Source organism: Heptranchias perlo, chromosome 5 (genome assembly GCF_035084215.1).
Source record: "Heptranchias perlo isolate sHepPer1 chromosome 5, sHepPer1.hap1, whole genome shotgun sequence".
In the NCBI taxonomy this organism is placed as follows: Eukaryota; Metazoa; Chordata; class Chondrichthyes; order Hexanchiformes; family Hexanchidae; genus Heptranchias; species Heptranchias perlo.
In genome coordinates, this window is record NC_090329.1 from 123,159,496 (window position 1) to 123,172,017 (window position 12,522).

Here is a 12,522-nt window from a genome sequence, read left to right on the forward strand (position 1 = left end):
AAAACAGGGAGGTATTGCTGCTGTTATATAAGGTATTGGTGAGACCGCACCTGGAATACTGCATACAGTTTTGGTGTCCATTCTTAAGAAAAGACATACTTGCTCTCGAGGCAGTACAAAGAAGGTTCACTCGGCTAATCCCGGGGATGAGGGGGTGGACATATGAGGAGAGGTTGAGTAGATTGGGACTCTACTTGTTGGAGTTCAGAAGAATGAGAGGCGATCTTATTGAAACATATAAGATTGTGAAGGGGCTTGATCGGGTGGATGCGGTAAGGATGTTCCCAAGGATGGGTGAAACGAGAACTAGGGGGCATAATCTTAGAATAAGGGGCTGCTCTTTCAAAACTGAGATGAGGAGAAACTTCTTCACTCAGAGGGTAGTAGGTCTGTGGAATTTGCTGCCCCAGGAAGCTGTGGAAGCTACATCATTAAATAAATTTAAAACAGAAATAGACAGTTTCCTAGAAGTAAAGGGAATTAGGGGTTACGGGGAGCGGGCAGGAAACTGGACATGAATTTAGATTTGAGGTTAGGATCAGATCAGCCATGATCTTATTGAATGGTGGAGCAGGCTCGAGGGGCCGATTGGCCTACTCCTGCTCCGATTTCTTATGATCTTATGCACCTTTAACATGAAGAGACGTCCCGAGGCATTTCAGGCATGCAAGATAGGAAAGCTTGATGGAAAAGGTAGAGAATAAAGAAGGATTTCAAAGACGAGAGAATGGAATGGCATAGTAATTTAGCGAAGAGATTCCAAAAATTAGGACTGAGGCAGCTGAAAACTCTGCTCCCACTGGTGAAACGAAGGAGGGAAAGATACGTAAAAGACCAGTGTAAGAGGACCAAAGGGCACAGGAGGGAATATAAGTCTGGGGAAATTTGCAGAGATAGGGTAGGAAAGGCCAGGAAGGAATCTGAAGATGAGGACAAGGGTTTTAAATTTAATACCTTGGAGGACAGGCAGCCAATGTAGGTCAGCAAGGACAGGGTGATGTGTGAGCGGGACGTACTGCGGGGCAGGAACTGAGCTGCTGAGTTTTGGACAAGTTTGGAGTTTATGGAGGATGGAAGGTCAACAACTAGTTGAGTCTAGAGGTAACAAAGACATGGATAAAGGTTTCGGTAGTGGAAGGATGAGGTAAGGGTAGAGGCGGACAGTGTTGTAGAAATGGAAATAAATTGGTCTTGATGATGTATAGGATAAGGAGTTGGAAGCTCAGCTGTGCATCGAACAGGACAACAAGGTTTCATCAGTTGAGGGTTAGCCTGAGCAATTGGCCAGGGAGGATGATGATGTGAGCGACAAGAGAGCAGAGTTTATGGCAGGGCTGAAAACAACGGCTTCGGTCTTCCCAATGTTCAAGTAGGGGGACATTGTGGTTCATGTATGACTTGGTGTTGAGCAGGCCGTCTGAGAGCACAGATATAGTTAGGGGATTGATTGTCACAGGTAGTAAACAGGTACAGCTGGGTGCTATCACAAACACATGGAGGCTGGCCTTAGGCTTAGAGATTGCACCACGGAGAGATTTAATATGAATAAGGTAATGGTGGGTACCAACAGTATAACCGGGTTGGGGGGTTGGGGGTTGGACTCAGGAGGTAATGGTGCAGGAGCAGGAAGGGAAGCCAACGTGGAAATGCATTTGGATAGGTAGGAGTGAAACCATGCAAGGGCGGACTCATAGAGCTGGACAACAGAAGAAAGAAGGTGGCATGAGCCTTGGCCCAGCCCAAACAGAGCCATTGATACAGGAGGGTGCGGGGCTCCCTGCGTCAGGAGTTTCCTCTCTGTCAGCCCTCAAAAGGACTCATCGTATGGTTGGTGCAAATATGCCTGGTGCCACCTGAGCCCGTGACAGCTGTGGGGCCCACCTGGGGGTCTAGGCTGGCATCAGGTTCTAATCTCCCAAAAAAGGAGGCAAGCGATTTAAACATTTTTTTTTGAGCAGCCCTCTTGGTTGAGGGCACATTCATGAACATAGGAACATGAGTAGGCCATTCAGCCCCTCGAGCTTGCTCCACCATTCAATTAGATTATGGCTGATCTGTATGTTATCTGCATCTTCCCACCTTAGCTCCATATCTCTCAATATCCTGACCCAAAAAATCTACCTATCTCAGTCTTGAAAGCTCCAATTGTCTCAGCATCCACAGTATTTTGAAGGAGACATTTCCAGATTTCCACTACCCTTTCTGTGAAAAAGTGCTTCCTGGTTTCACTCCTATGTCCCCTTGATCTTGATTCTCCCACCAAGGAAATAGATTCTCCGTATCTTGTTTTATTGAATCCTTTCAACATTTTAAACACCTCAATCTGGACACCCCGCAACTTCCAAAGAGTCTTGAACATTGTTATTGGATCCCCTCAAAGTCTGCGCTTTACCAAAGAAAATAAGCCCAAGTTCCTTCACCTTTCCTCAACTAGCATTGAAAGTCCAAATCTTTCCAGTCTTTCCTCATAACTCATCCCCTGACACTGACGATTCTCTGCACTGCTTCCAATGCTTGACTGTCTCTTTTTTCTTGGCGACCAGAAAGCACCAAACCTCAGGAATGATATATTGGCCTTGGAGGGGGTGCAGAGCAGATTCACCATAATGATACCTGGGCTTAGAGCGTTCAATTATCATAGTATCACGGTAGGTACAGCACTGGAGGAGGTCATCCAGCCCATCGAGCATGTGCCGGCTCTTTGAAAGAGCTATCCAATTACTCCCACTCCTCTGTTCCTTCCCCATAGCCCTGTAATTTTTCCCTTCAAGTATTTATCCAATTCCCTTTTGAAAGTTATTATTGAATCTGCTTCCACCACCCTTTCAGGCAGTGCATTCCAGATCATTACAACTCTCTGTGTAAAAGAATGTTTCCTCATGTCGCCTGTGGCTCTTTTGCCGATCACCTTAAATCTGAGTCCTCTAATTACCGACCCTTCTGCCACTGGAAACAGTTTCTCCTTATTGACTCTGTCAAAACTGTTCATGATTTTGAACACCTCATTATGAGGACAGGTTGGATAAACTTGGCTTGTATTCCCTTGAGTACAGAAAGTTGCGGGGTGACCTGATCGAGGTCATTAAAATGTTGAAAGGATTCAATAAGGTAGATACGGAGAAACTATTTCCTCTGGTGGGAGAATCAAGAACAAGGGGACATAGGAGTGAAACCAGGAAGCACTTATTCACAGAAAGGGCAGTGGAAATCTGGAAATGTCTCCCTCAAAGGGCTGTGGATGCTGAGACAATTGGAGCTTTCAAGACTGAGATAGATAGATTTTTTTGGGTTATGGTGTTGAGGGATATGGAGCTAAGGCAGGAAGATGCAGAAAGGAGGCAACTGGGAGGTGACCCTATAGCGGTAAATAAAATTGTTTGAGGTACAGCCTGAAAATAAACTGTAGGAGTAGAACAAGGAGGCACAGGTTCAAACTAATAAAAGATAATTTTAGGACAGATATCAGGCAATTCTTCACACAAAGAGTGGCCAGTGCATAGAATTGTGCAGCCAAAAACCCTGGAATCATTTAAGAAACAATTGGATGCTAAAATGGGGGTTGGGGGATGGGGAGTTCCTTTTGCTTGAATTAAGATGGACCCAATGGCTTTCCTCATCCATTATTATGTTGTGATCTTTTGAACTCAGCTCAGACCATAAATTGAACCAAGAACCATTCTCATCTGTATGGCTTAGTACCACAGCAGGAGACCGCTCTAGCCACTGAGCCCTTGGAGGGCCTCTGAAATGTTATTCCAAGGTCCCTAAGGACATTATGGAAGCGAAATGTAGAATACTGGTAACATGCTGTTCCCATTGAAGAAGCTAAGAATGTTTATGAACAGGAAATGGTCATTAGGCCCTACAAAGTTTTTTTGGTAAACTCAAACCCTTTCAAAAAGCCGGCACAGGCACGACAGGCCGAATGGCCTCCTTCTGTGCTGTAAGATTCTATGATCTATGATTCCATGAAAGAAGATATTGGAGTGTTGAGCAGAGCAATGAAATTTATTCTGGGTGTCAGGAATTCAAATAACGAGGAAAGGTGAAGGAACATGGGCTTGTTTTCTTTGGTAAAGTTCAGGTCATTTATATATAACAAGAAAAGCAATGGTCCTAATACCGATCCCTGGGGGACTCCACTGCATGCTTCGTTGCAGTTAGAAAAACATCCATTCACCTCTACTCTCTGCCTCCTATCCCTTAGCCAATTACGCACCTAAGTTACCACTGTCCCTTTAATCCCATGCGCTTCTATTTTCGGAATAAGTCTATTATGTGGTACCTTATCAATCCTCTCTGATACTTTAACAAAGAATGCAATCAGGTTAGTCTGACACAATCTGCCTTTAACAAATCCATGCTGGATGTCCCTTATTAACCCATGCTTCTCCAAGTGAGAATTAATTTTGTCTTTGACAATGGTCTCTAGTAGTTTTCCCACCACTAACGTTAGACTGACTGGCCTGTAGTTACCAGGTTTATCCCTCTCCCCTTTTTTGAATAGGGGTGTTACATTTGCAGTCCTCCAGTCCTCTGGCACCAGTCCCATATCCAAGGAGGATTAAAAGATTGCGGTCAGAGTTTCTGCTAGCTCCACCCTTGCTTCCCTCAGCAACCTAGAATGCATCCCATCTGGACCGGGTGTCTTGTTAACTTTGAGTGATGCCAACCTATTTAGCACCTCCTTTCTATCTATTTTCATCCTATTCAATATCCTCTTTGTGTTTGATTGGGTACCCAAGCCTGCAGACAGAACTCCGGATGGGCTCCGATGGACACCTTCCACAGTCATAATACTACCTCTATTGATTTGTGCTCTTTTTTCATTCGTTCATGGAATGTGGGCGTCGCTGGCAAGGCCAGCATCTATTGCTCATCCCTATATTGGATCTCAGTCTGGCAACCTATCGATCTTAAAATTCTCATCCTTGTATTGAAATCCCTCTATGACCTTGCCACTCCCTCTCTCTGTAACCTCCTCCAGCTCTACAACCTTCCGAGATCTCTGCACTCTTCTAATTCTGGCCCCCTGCACATCCTCAATTTCCTTCGCTCCACCATTGGCGGCTATGCCTTCAGCCATCTAGGCCCTAAGCTCTGGAATTCCTTCCCTGAACCTCTCCGCCTCTCTCTCATCCTTTAAGATGCTCCTTAAAACTTGCCTCTTTGCCCATCCTAATAGCTCTTTATGTGGCTCGGTGTCAAATTTTGTCTGATAACGCTCCTGTGAAGTGCCTTGGGATGTTTTACTATGTTAAAAAGGTGCTGTATAAATGCAAGTTGTTGTTGTACTCTATCCCCTTTCAAATGCAAGCTTGAGTACTTAGCTCAAAGGACATATTGCTTTTGGCAAACAGACGAATATAGCATTTAAGGAATCTGTCACATCTATTGACAGACCAAAGATTCCCATTGTTGGCTACGTGAGACAATCCTAGTGTAATGATCGATTTCCATCAGCATCTGCCAGGTGGAGCTTCCAATGAGTAGTGTCACATTCTTTCATCTGTTACTAACTGTCAATCACCTTGAAAATACTGACTAGTCAGTGGATTTTACTGCACCAATCAAATCCTCAACTGCCTCTCTAATTTTCACTATTGCTTGCTACTGTTGCATTCTTGTCAATGAGCCACATAATCAGGTATATCCAATAATTACTCGTTGCGCTTTATTGCATACAACAGTAGTGCAAATTACAATATCCCAAGGCCAATCGTAATTATTCTGCATCACGTTTCGGTGTTTGATAAGGACCAAACAGGGAGAACTCACATTGCATGATATCAATAATTAATGCAGCAACAGATGCATATGAAATTCCTCTGTTGATGTCATTACTAATGCCACAGAACAAACTATTAAATATGACTTTAAAGGTACTGGGTAAACTTCAAAGAAATAGTTGGGTATAACTTAAAAGAAGGCATTAAGCTGAGTTAAGTCTATACCTTGGTGACTTCACCTGTGAGACCATTTAGGTTGCCATTTTATCAGCCATGAGGCAGGAAGGGTTTACAGCACCAATCCATGGAGTAATTTACCAGTGTAAATAAGGCCCCGATTAACATTTTATATCCAGATTCATCCTGAAAAATGCAATCTCTCCCCTTGCCAGACTGTTTCTTTTAAATTGAGCCAAGAGTCAAGTGTAAAGGGCCAATAAGAACATAAGAAATGGGGCAGGAGTAGGCCATACAGCCCTTCGAGCCTGCTCTGCCATTCAATGAGATCATGGCTGATCTTCGACCGCAACTCCACTTATCTGCTCGATCCCCATATCCCTTGATTCCCCTAGAGTCCAAAAATCAATCTATCTCAGCCTTGAATATATTCAATGACTCAGCATCCACAGCCCTCTGGGGTAGAGAATTCCAAAGATTCACAACCCTCAGATGGTCAAGGGTCACCATCACGCACAAGGTTGAAAATTTCACAAGATAATTAGAGGAAAAAATGACTATCCAGCATATCGAACTTCATCTATTCAGAAAAATACTATATTCCCACATTGCAGCATCTAGTTGTTTCTTAAATAATTCCAGGGTTTTTGCCTCCACTCCTTGATCCAGGATTCCAGTCCGTGTATTGATCACTTTTTTGTGTGAAGAAGTTCCTAATATCAGTCCTAAATTTACATCTTACTACTATCCTACCCTGGCAATTTAAAGTCATTTTCCAGATTTACCTTGTCCATACACTCGTGATCTTATATACTTCTACCTCTCAGAAACCTCCATTCCAGGTTGAAAAGCCTAAGTTTCTCTCATTTCCTTACAACTTAGAGCTCCAACACTGAGAATCATTCGCATTCAACCGGCGGGCTGCGGGCAGAAAATGAATTCCCTGGGTCAACCCGGCCTCCAGGCCAGAAAGAAGGTAGGTCAGGGATAGAGAACCCGAACAGCAGCGACCTAGGTTGGATTTTATTAAAACACATCACAGGACTTTCTACAGTCCACTTGTGGCTGATTGCAGCCTTCAATTAAAAGCACTTCCCAACATCACTAAAACGTTATCCGGCCATTATCACGTTGCTTTTTGTGGGATCTTGCTGTGCGCCAATTGACTGCTGCGTTTCCTACATTACAACAGTGACTACATTTCAAAAGAACTTCATTGGCTGTAAAGAGCTTTGGGATGTCTTGAGGTCATGAAAGACGCTACATAAATGCAAGTCACATAGCCTTCCTAACCCTGAGTAGAGCTGACTGCCTTCCTTCCTATGCTAACATGGTGGACTGTATCCTAACCCTAGAGTTAGCTTTATCTTTTGTTGCATTAAAGATGGGTACGGTAGCATAGTGGTTATGTTACTGGACTAGTAATCCAGAGGCCTGGACTAAAATCCAGAGTCATAAGTTCAAATCCTGCCACGGCAGCTGGCGAATTTAAATTCAATTAATTAAATACAATTAATTAAATAAAATCTGGAATTAAAATACTAGTATCAGTAATGATGGCCATGAAACTACCGGATTGTCGTAAAAACCCATCTGGGAAGGAAACCTACCGTCCTTACCCGGTCTGGCCCATATGTGACTCCAGACCCACAGCAATGTGGTTGATTCTTAATTGCCCTCTGAAATGGCCCAGCAAGCCACTCAGTTGTAAAATCTCGCGACAAGAAGTCATAATAAGAATAAAACCGGACGGACCACGAGGCACCGGACATGACAACGGCAAACCAAGCCCAGTCGACCCTGCAAGGTCCTCCTCACTAACATCTGGGGACTTGTGCCAAAATTGGGAGAGCTGTCCCACAGACTAGTCAAGCAACAGCCTGACATAGCCATAATCACAGAATCATATCTTTCAGCCAACGTCCCAGACTCTTCCATCACCATCCCTGGGTATGTCCTGTCCCACCGGCAGGATAGACCCACCAGAGGTGGCGGTACAGTGATATACAGTCAGGAGGGAGTGGCCCTGGGAGTCCTCAACATTGACTCTGGACCCCATGAAATCTCATGGCATCAGGTCAAACATGGGCAAGGAAACCTCCTGCATGATTACCACTTACTGTCCTCCCTCAGCTGATGAATCAGTCCTCCTCCATGTTGAGCACCACTTGGAGGAAGCACTGAGGGTAGCACGGGCACAGAATGTACTCTGGGTGGGGGACTTCAATGTCCATCACCAAGAGTGGCTCGGTAGCACCACTGCTGACCAAGCTGGCCGAGTCCTGAAGGACATAGCTGCCAGACTGGGCCTGCGGCAGGTGGTGAGCGAACCAACACAAGGGAAAAACTTACTTGACCTCGTCCTCACCAATCTACCTGTCGCAAATGCATCTCTCCATGACAGTATTGGTAGGAGTGACCACCGCACAGTCCTCGTGGAGACGAAGTCCCGTCTTCGCACTGAGGACACCATCCAACGTGTTGTGTGGCACTACCACCGTGCTAAATGGGATAGATCCAGCAGCTCAAAACTGGGCATCCATGAGGCGCTGTGGGCCATCAGCAGCAGCAGAATTGTATTCCAGCACAATCTGTAACCTCATGGCCCGGCATATTCCTCACTCTACCATTACCAACAAGCCAGGGGATCAACCCTGGTTCAATGAGGAGTGTAGAAGAGCATGCCAGGAGCAGCACCAGGCGTACCTAAAAATGAGGTGCCAACCTGGTGAAGCTACAACTCAGGACTACATGCATGCTAAACAGCGGAAGCAACATGCTATAGACAGAGCTAAGCGATTCCACAACCAACGGATCAGATCAAAGCTGTGCAGTCCTGCCACATCCAGTCGTGAATGGTGGTGGACAATTAAACAACTAACGGAAGGAGGAGGCTCTGCAAACATCCCCATCCTCAATGACGGCGGAGTCTAGCACTGTGAGTGCAAAAGACAAGGCTGAAGTGTTTGCAACCATCTTCAGCCAGAAGTGCCGAGTGGATGATCCATCTCGGCCTCCTCCCGATATCCCCAACATCACGGAAGTCAGTCTTCGGCCAATTCGATTCACTCCATGTGATATCAAGAAACGGCTGAATGCACTGGATACAGCAAAGGCTATGGGCCCTGACAACATCCCAGCTGTAGTGCTGAAGACTTGTGCTCCAGAACTAGCTGCGCCTCTAGCCAAGCTGTTCCAGTACAGCTGCAACACTGGCATCTACCCGACAATGTGGAAAATTGCCCAGGTATGTCCTGTCCACAAAAAGCAGGACAAATCCAATCCGGCCAATTACCACCCCATCAGTCTACTCTCAATCATCAGCAAAGTGATGGAAGGTGTCGTCGACAGTGCTATCAAGCGGCACTTACTCACCAATAACCTGCTCACCGATGCTCAGTTTGGGTTCCGCCAGGACCACTCGGCTCCAGACCTCATTATAACCTTGGTCCAAACATGGACAAAAGAGCTGAATTCCAGAGGTGAGGTGAGAGTGACTGCCCTTGACATCAAGGCAGCATTTGACCGAGTGTGGCACCAAGGAGCCCTAGTAAAATTGAAGTCAATGGGAATCAGGGGGAAAACTCTCCAGTGTCTGGAGTCATACCTAGCACAAAGGAAGATGGTAGTGGTTGTTGGAGGCCAAGCATCTCAGCCCCAGGACATTGCTGCAGGAGTTCCTCAGGGCAGTGTCCTCGGCCCAACCATCTTCAGCTGCTTCATCAATGACCTTCCCTCCATCATAAGGTCAGAAATGGGGATGTTTGCTGATGACTGCACAGTGTTCAGTTCCATTCGCAACCCCTCAAATAATGAAGCAGTCCGAGCCCGCATGCAGCAAGACCTGGACAACATCCAGGCTTGGGCTCAGAAGTGGCAAGTAACATTCGCGCCAGATAAGTGCCAGGCAATGACCATCTCCAACAAGAGAGCGTCTAACCACCTCCCCTTGACATTCAACGGCATTACCATCGCTGAGTCCCCCACCATCAACATCCTGGGGGTCACCATTGACCAGAAACTTAACTGGACCAGCCATATAAATACTGTGGCTACGAGAGCAGGTCAGAGGCTGGGTATTCTGCCTTTCCACCATCTACAGGGCACAAGTCAGGAGTGTGATGGAATACTCTCCACTTGCTTGGATGAGTGCAGCTCCAACAACACTCAAGAAGCTCGACACCATCCACGATAAAGCAGCCTGCTTGATTGGCACCCTAAACATTCACTCCCTTCACCACCGGCGCACTGTGGCTGCAATGTGTACCATCCACAGGATGCACTGCAGCAACTCGCCAAGGCTTCTTCGACAGCACCTCCCAAACCCACGACCTCTACCATCTCGAAGGACAAGAGCAGCAGGCACATGGGAACAACACCACCTGCACGTTCCCCTCCAAGTCACACACCATCCCGACTTGTAAATATATCGCCGTTCCTTCATTGTCGCTGGGTCAAAATCCTGGAACTCCCTTCCTAACAGCACTGTGGGAGAACCGTCACCACACGGACTGCAGCGGTTCAAGAAGGCGGCTCACCACCACTTTCTTGAGGGCAATTAGGGATGGGCAATAAATGCTGGCCTCGCCAGCGACGCCCACATCCCGTGAATGAATAAAAAAAAATGTCTAACCAAAGTAGCTCATTGTGCAGCTCTTCCCATCCCATGGGATCAACTCCATTTACCTCCCAGGCATCCCTTGACTCAGTAGGTAGCACTCTCACATCTAAGACTGAAGATCATGGATTCAAGCCCCACTTGAGGGAATAACCTAGTACTGAGGGAGTTCAGCATTGTCGGAGGTGCTGTCATTTGCTTGACATGTTAAACTGAGGTCTCACCTGCTCCCTCAGTTAGGCTTTAAAAAATATCACGGCACTATTCAAGAAAGCAGGGTGTTCTGCCCGGTGTCCTGGCCAACATTATCTCCTCAACCAACACCACCAAAATCAGATTATCTGTTTATTATCTCATTGCTGTCTGTGGGACCTTGCTGTGTTCAAATTAGCTGCTGCGTTTCTCTACATCAGAGCAGTGATTACACTTGGCTGTATAGCACTTTGGGACATCTGGAGGGCTTGAAAGGTGCTATGCAAATGAAAGTTCTTTCTCTCTTTATACAGCTACCCAACATCCTTTTCTGTCTATTCTATAGTTTCTGAACACTCTATACCCCTGAATTCATTACCATCCTCTGGAGTCAGCACTGTTTCTGGTATTCCTAGTGGTTCCCCACTGCAGCAACAACATCCAGTTCAAGCACTTTATTTCTGATGAGTCTAGCAGTCAGTTATATATAGTCTACACCTGATAATTTAAAGTTGTTTTTCGTGCTAAAAAATTTGAATTATCCAATAATTTGAATTAAGCCACATTGTAACAAGGCAAACTGGGAATTTAACGCAAAAAATGTGAATTACCAGATGATTTAAATTAAGCAACTTTGAATTAAGAGGAATAGTCTGTACGTCTTATTGTTGATTTCCGTCCACCACCCCAGTGCCTACCTGCTCCTGGTCTCAGGTTCTCTGCTATCAGATGAGGAAATTGCACTATGCATGGGCATGTGTGGAGTTGTGCTTTTTAGTGGTACAACAGTGCTCTCTGCTGTTCCCAGCCCACTGATCCATAAATTGGATTGGTATCTGCTCTGGACTCATAAAGGTAAAAATTCAGGGAACTGGATGAGCAGTAGCCGCAAATAGGTTTTATTTTAGCGCAGTATATTGTGATAGGATTTAAGTTTCAGTTAAGCATTGTATATTGGGATATGATTTGTTTAATTTAAGCTTAGTATATTGTGATACGATTTAAGTTTCATTTAAGCGCAGAATATTGTGATACAATTTAAGTTTCATTTAAGCACAGAATATTGTGATACAATTTAAGTTTCATTTAAGTGCAGAATATTGTGATATGATTTACGTTTCATTTAAGTGTTGTATACTGAGATGTCATTTGCTTTATTATTAATGCTGTGTGTAAATATTCTACAGGCCCATTTCTTTATGCATTTTACTACACGCTTGTGTTTTGATGGATTGGGGGAAGGGGTGTTGTGCCGGGGGTGCGGAGGGGCCCCAAATGCACTTGGTGCCCAGGGTCCCAAGAATTCTTAATCTGGCTCTGAGCAACCGGCAAACAGCGAATTCTTGAAATCGCCGGCTCTCCTGTTCAATTCGCACAATTTCCCGTTCCTGGTTTCCCGCTGGTGTTGCCCACTCTCACACAGTTGGGGTGGATTTTTCCATCGGGCAGGAGTGGGCACAGCGATTTCATCACCCGCCCAATGTAAGCGGTTGGCTGCCTGATGAATATGGCTCAGAGGGTAGCATTCTTGCCTCTGAGTCAGAAGGTTGTGGGTTCATGTCCCAATCCAAAGACTCAAGCACATAATCTCAGCTGACACTCCAGTGCAGTACTGAGGGAGTGCTGTGCTGTCAGACGTGCTATCTTTCAGATAAGAGGTTAAACAGTCCTCTCAGGTAGATGTAAATATTCTACAGGCCCATTTCTTTATGCATTTTACTACACGCTTGTGTTTTGATTGGGGGAGCAGGGGAGTTCTCCCCGGTATCCTAGCCAATATTTATCCCTCAACTGGTGATCTGGTTA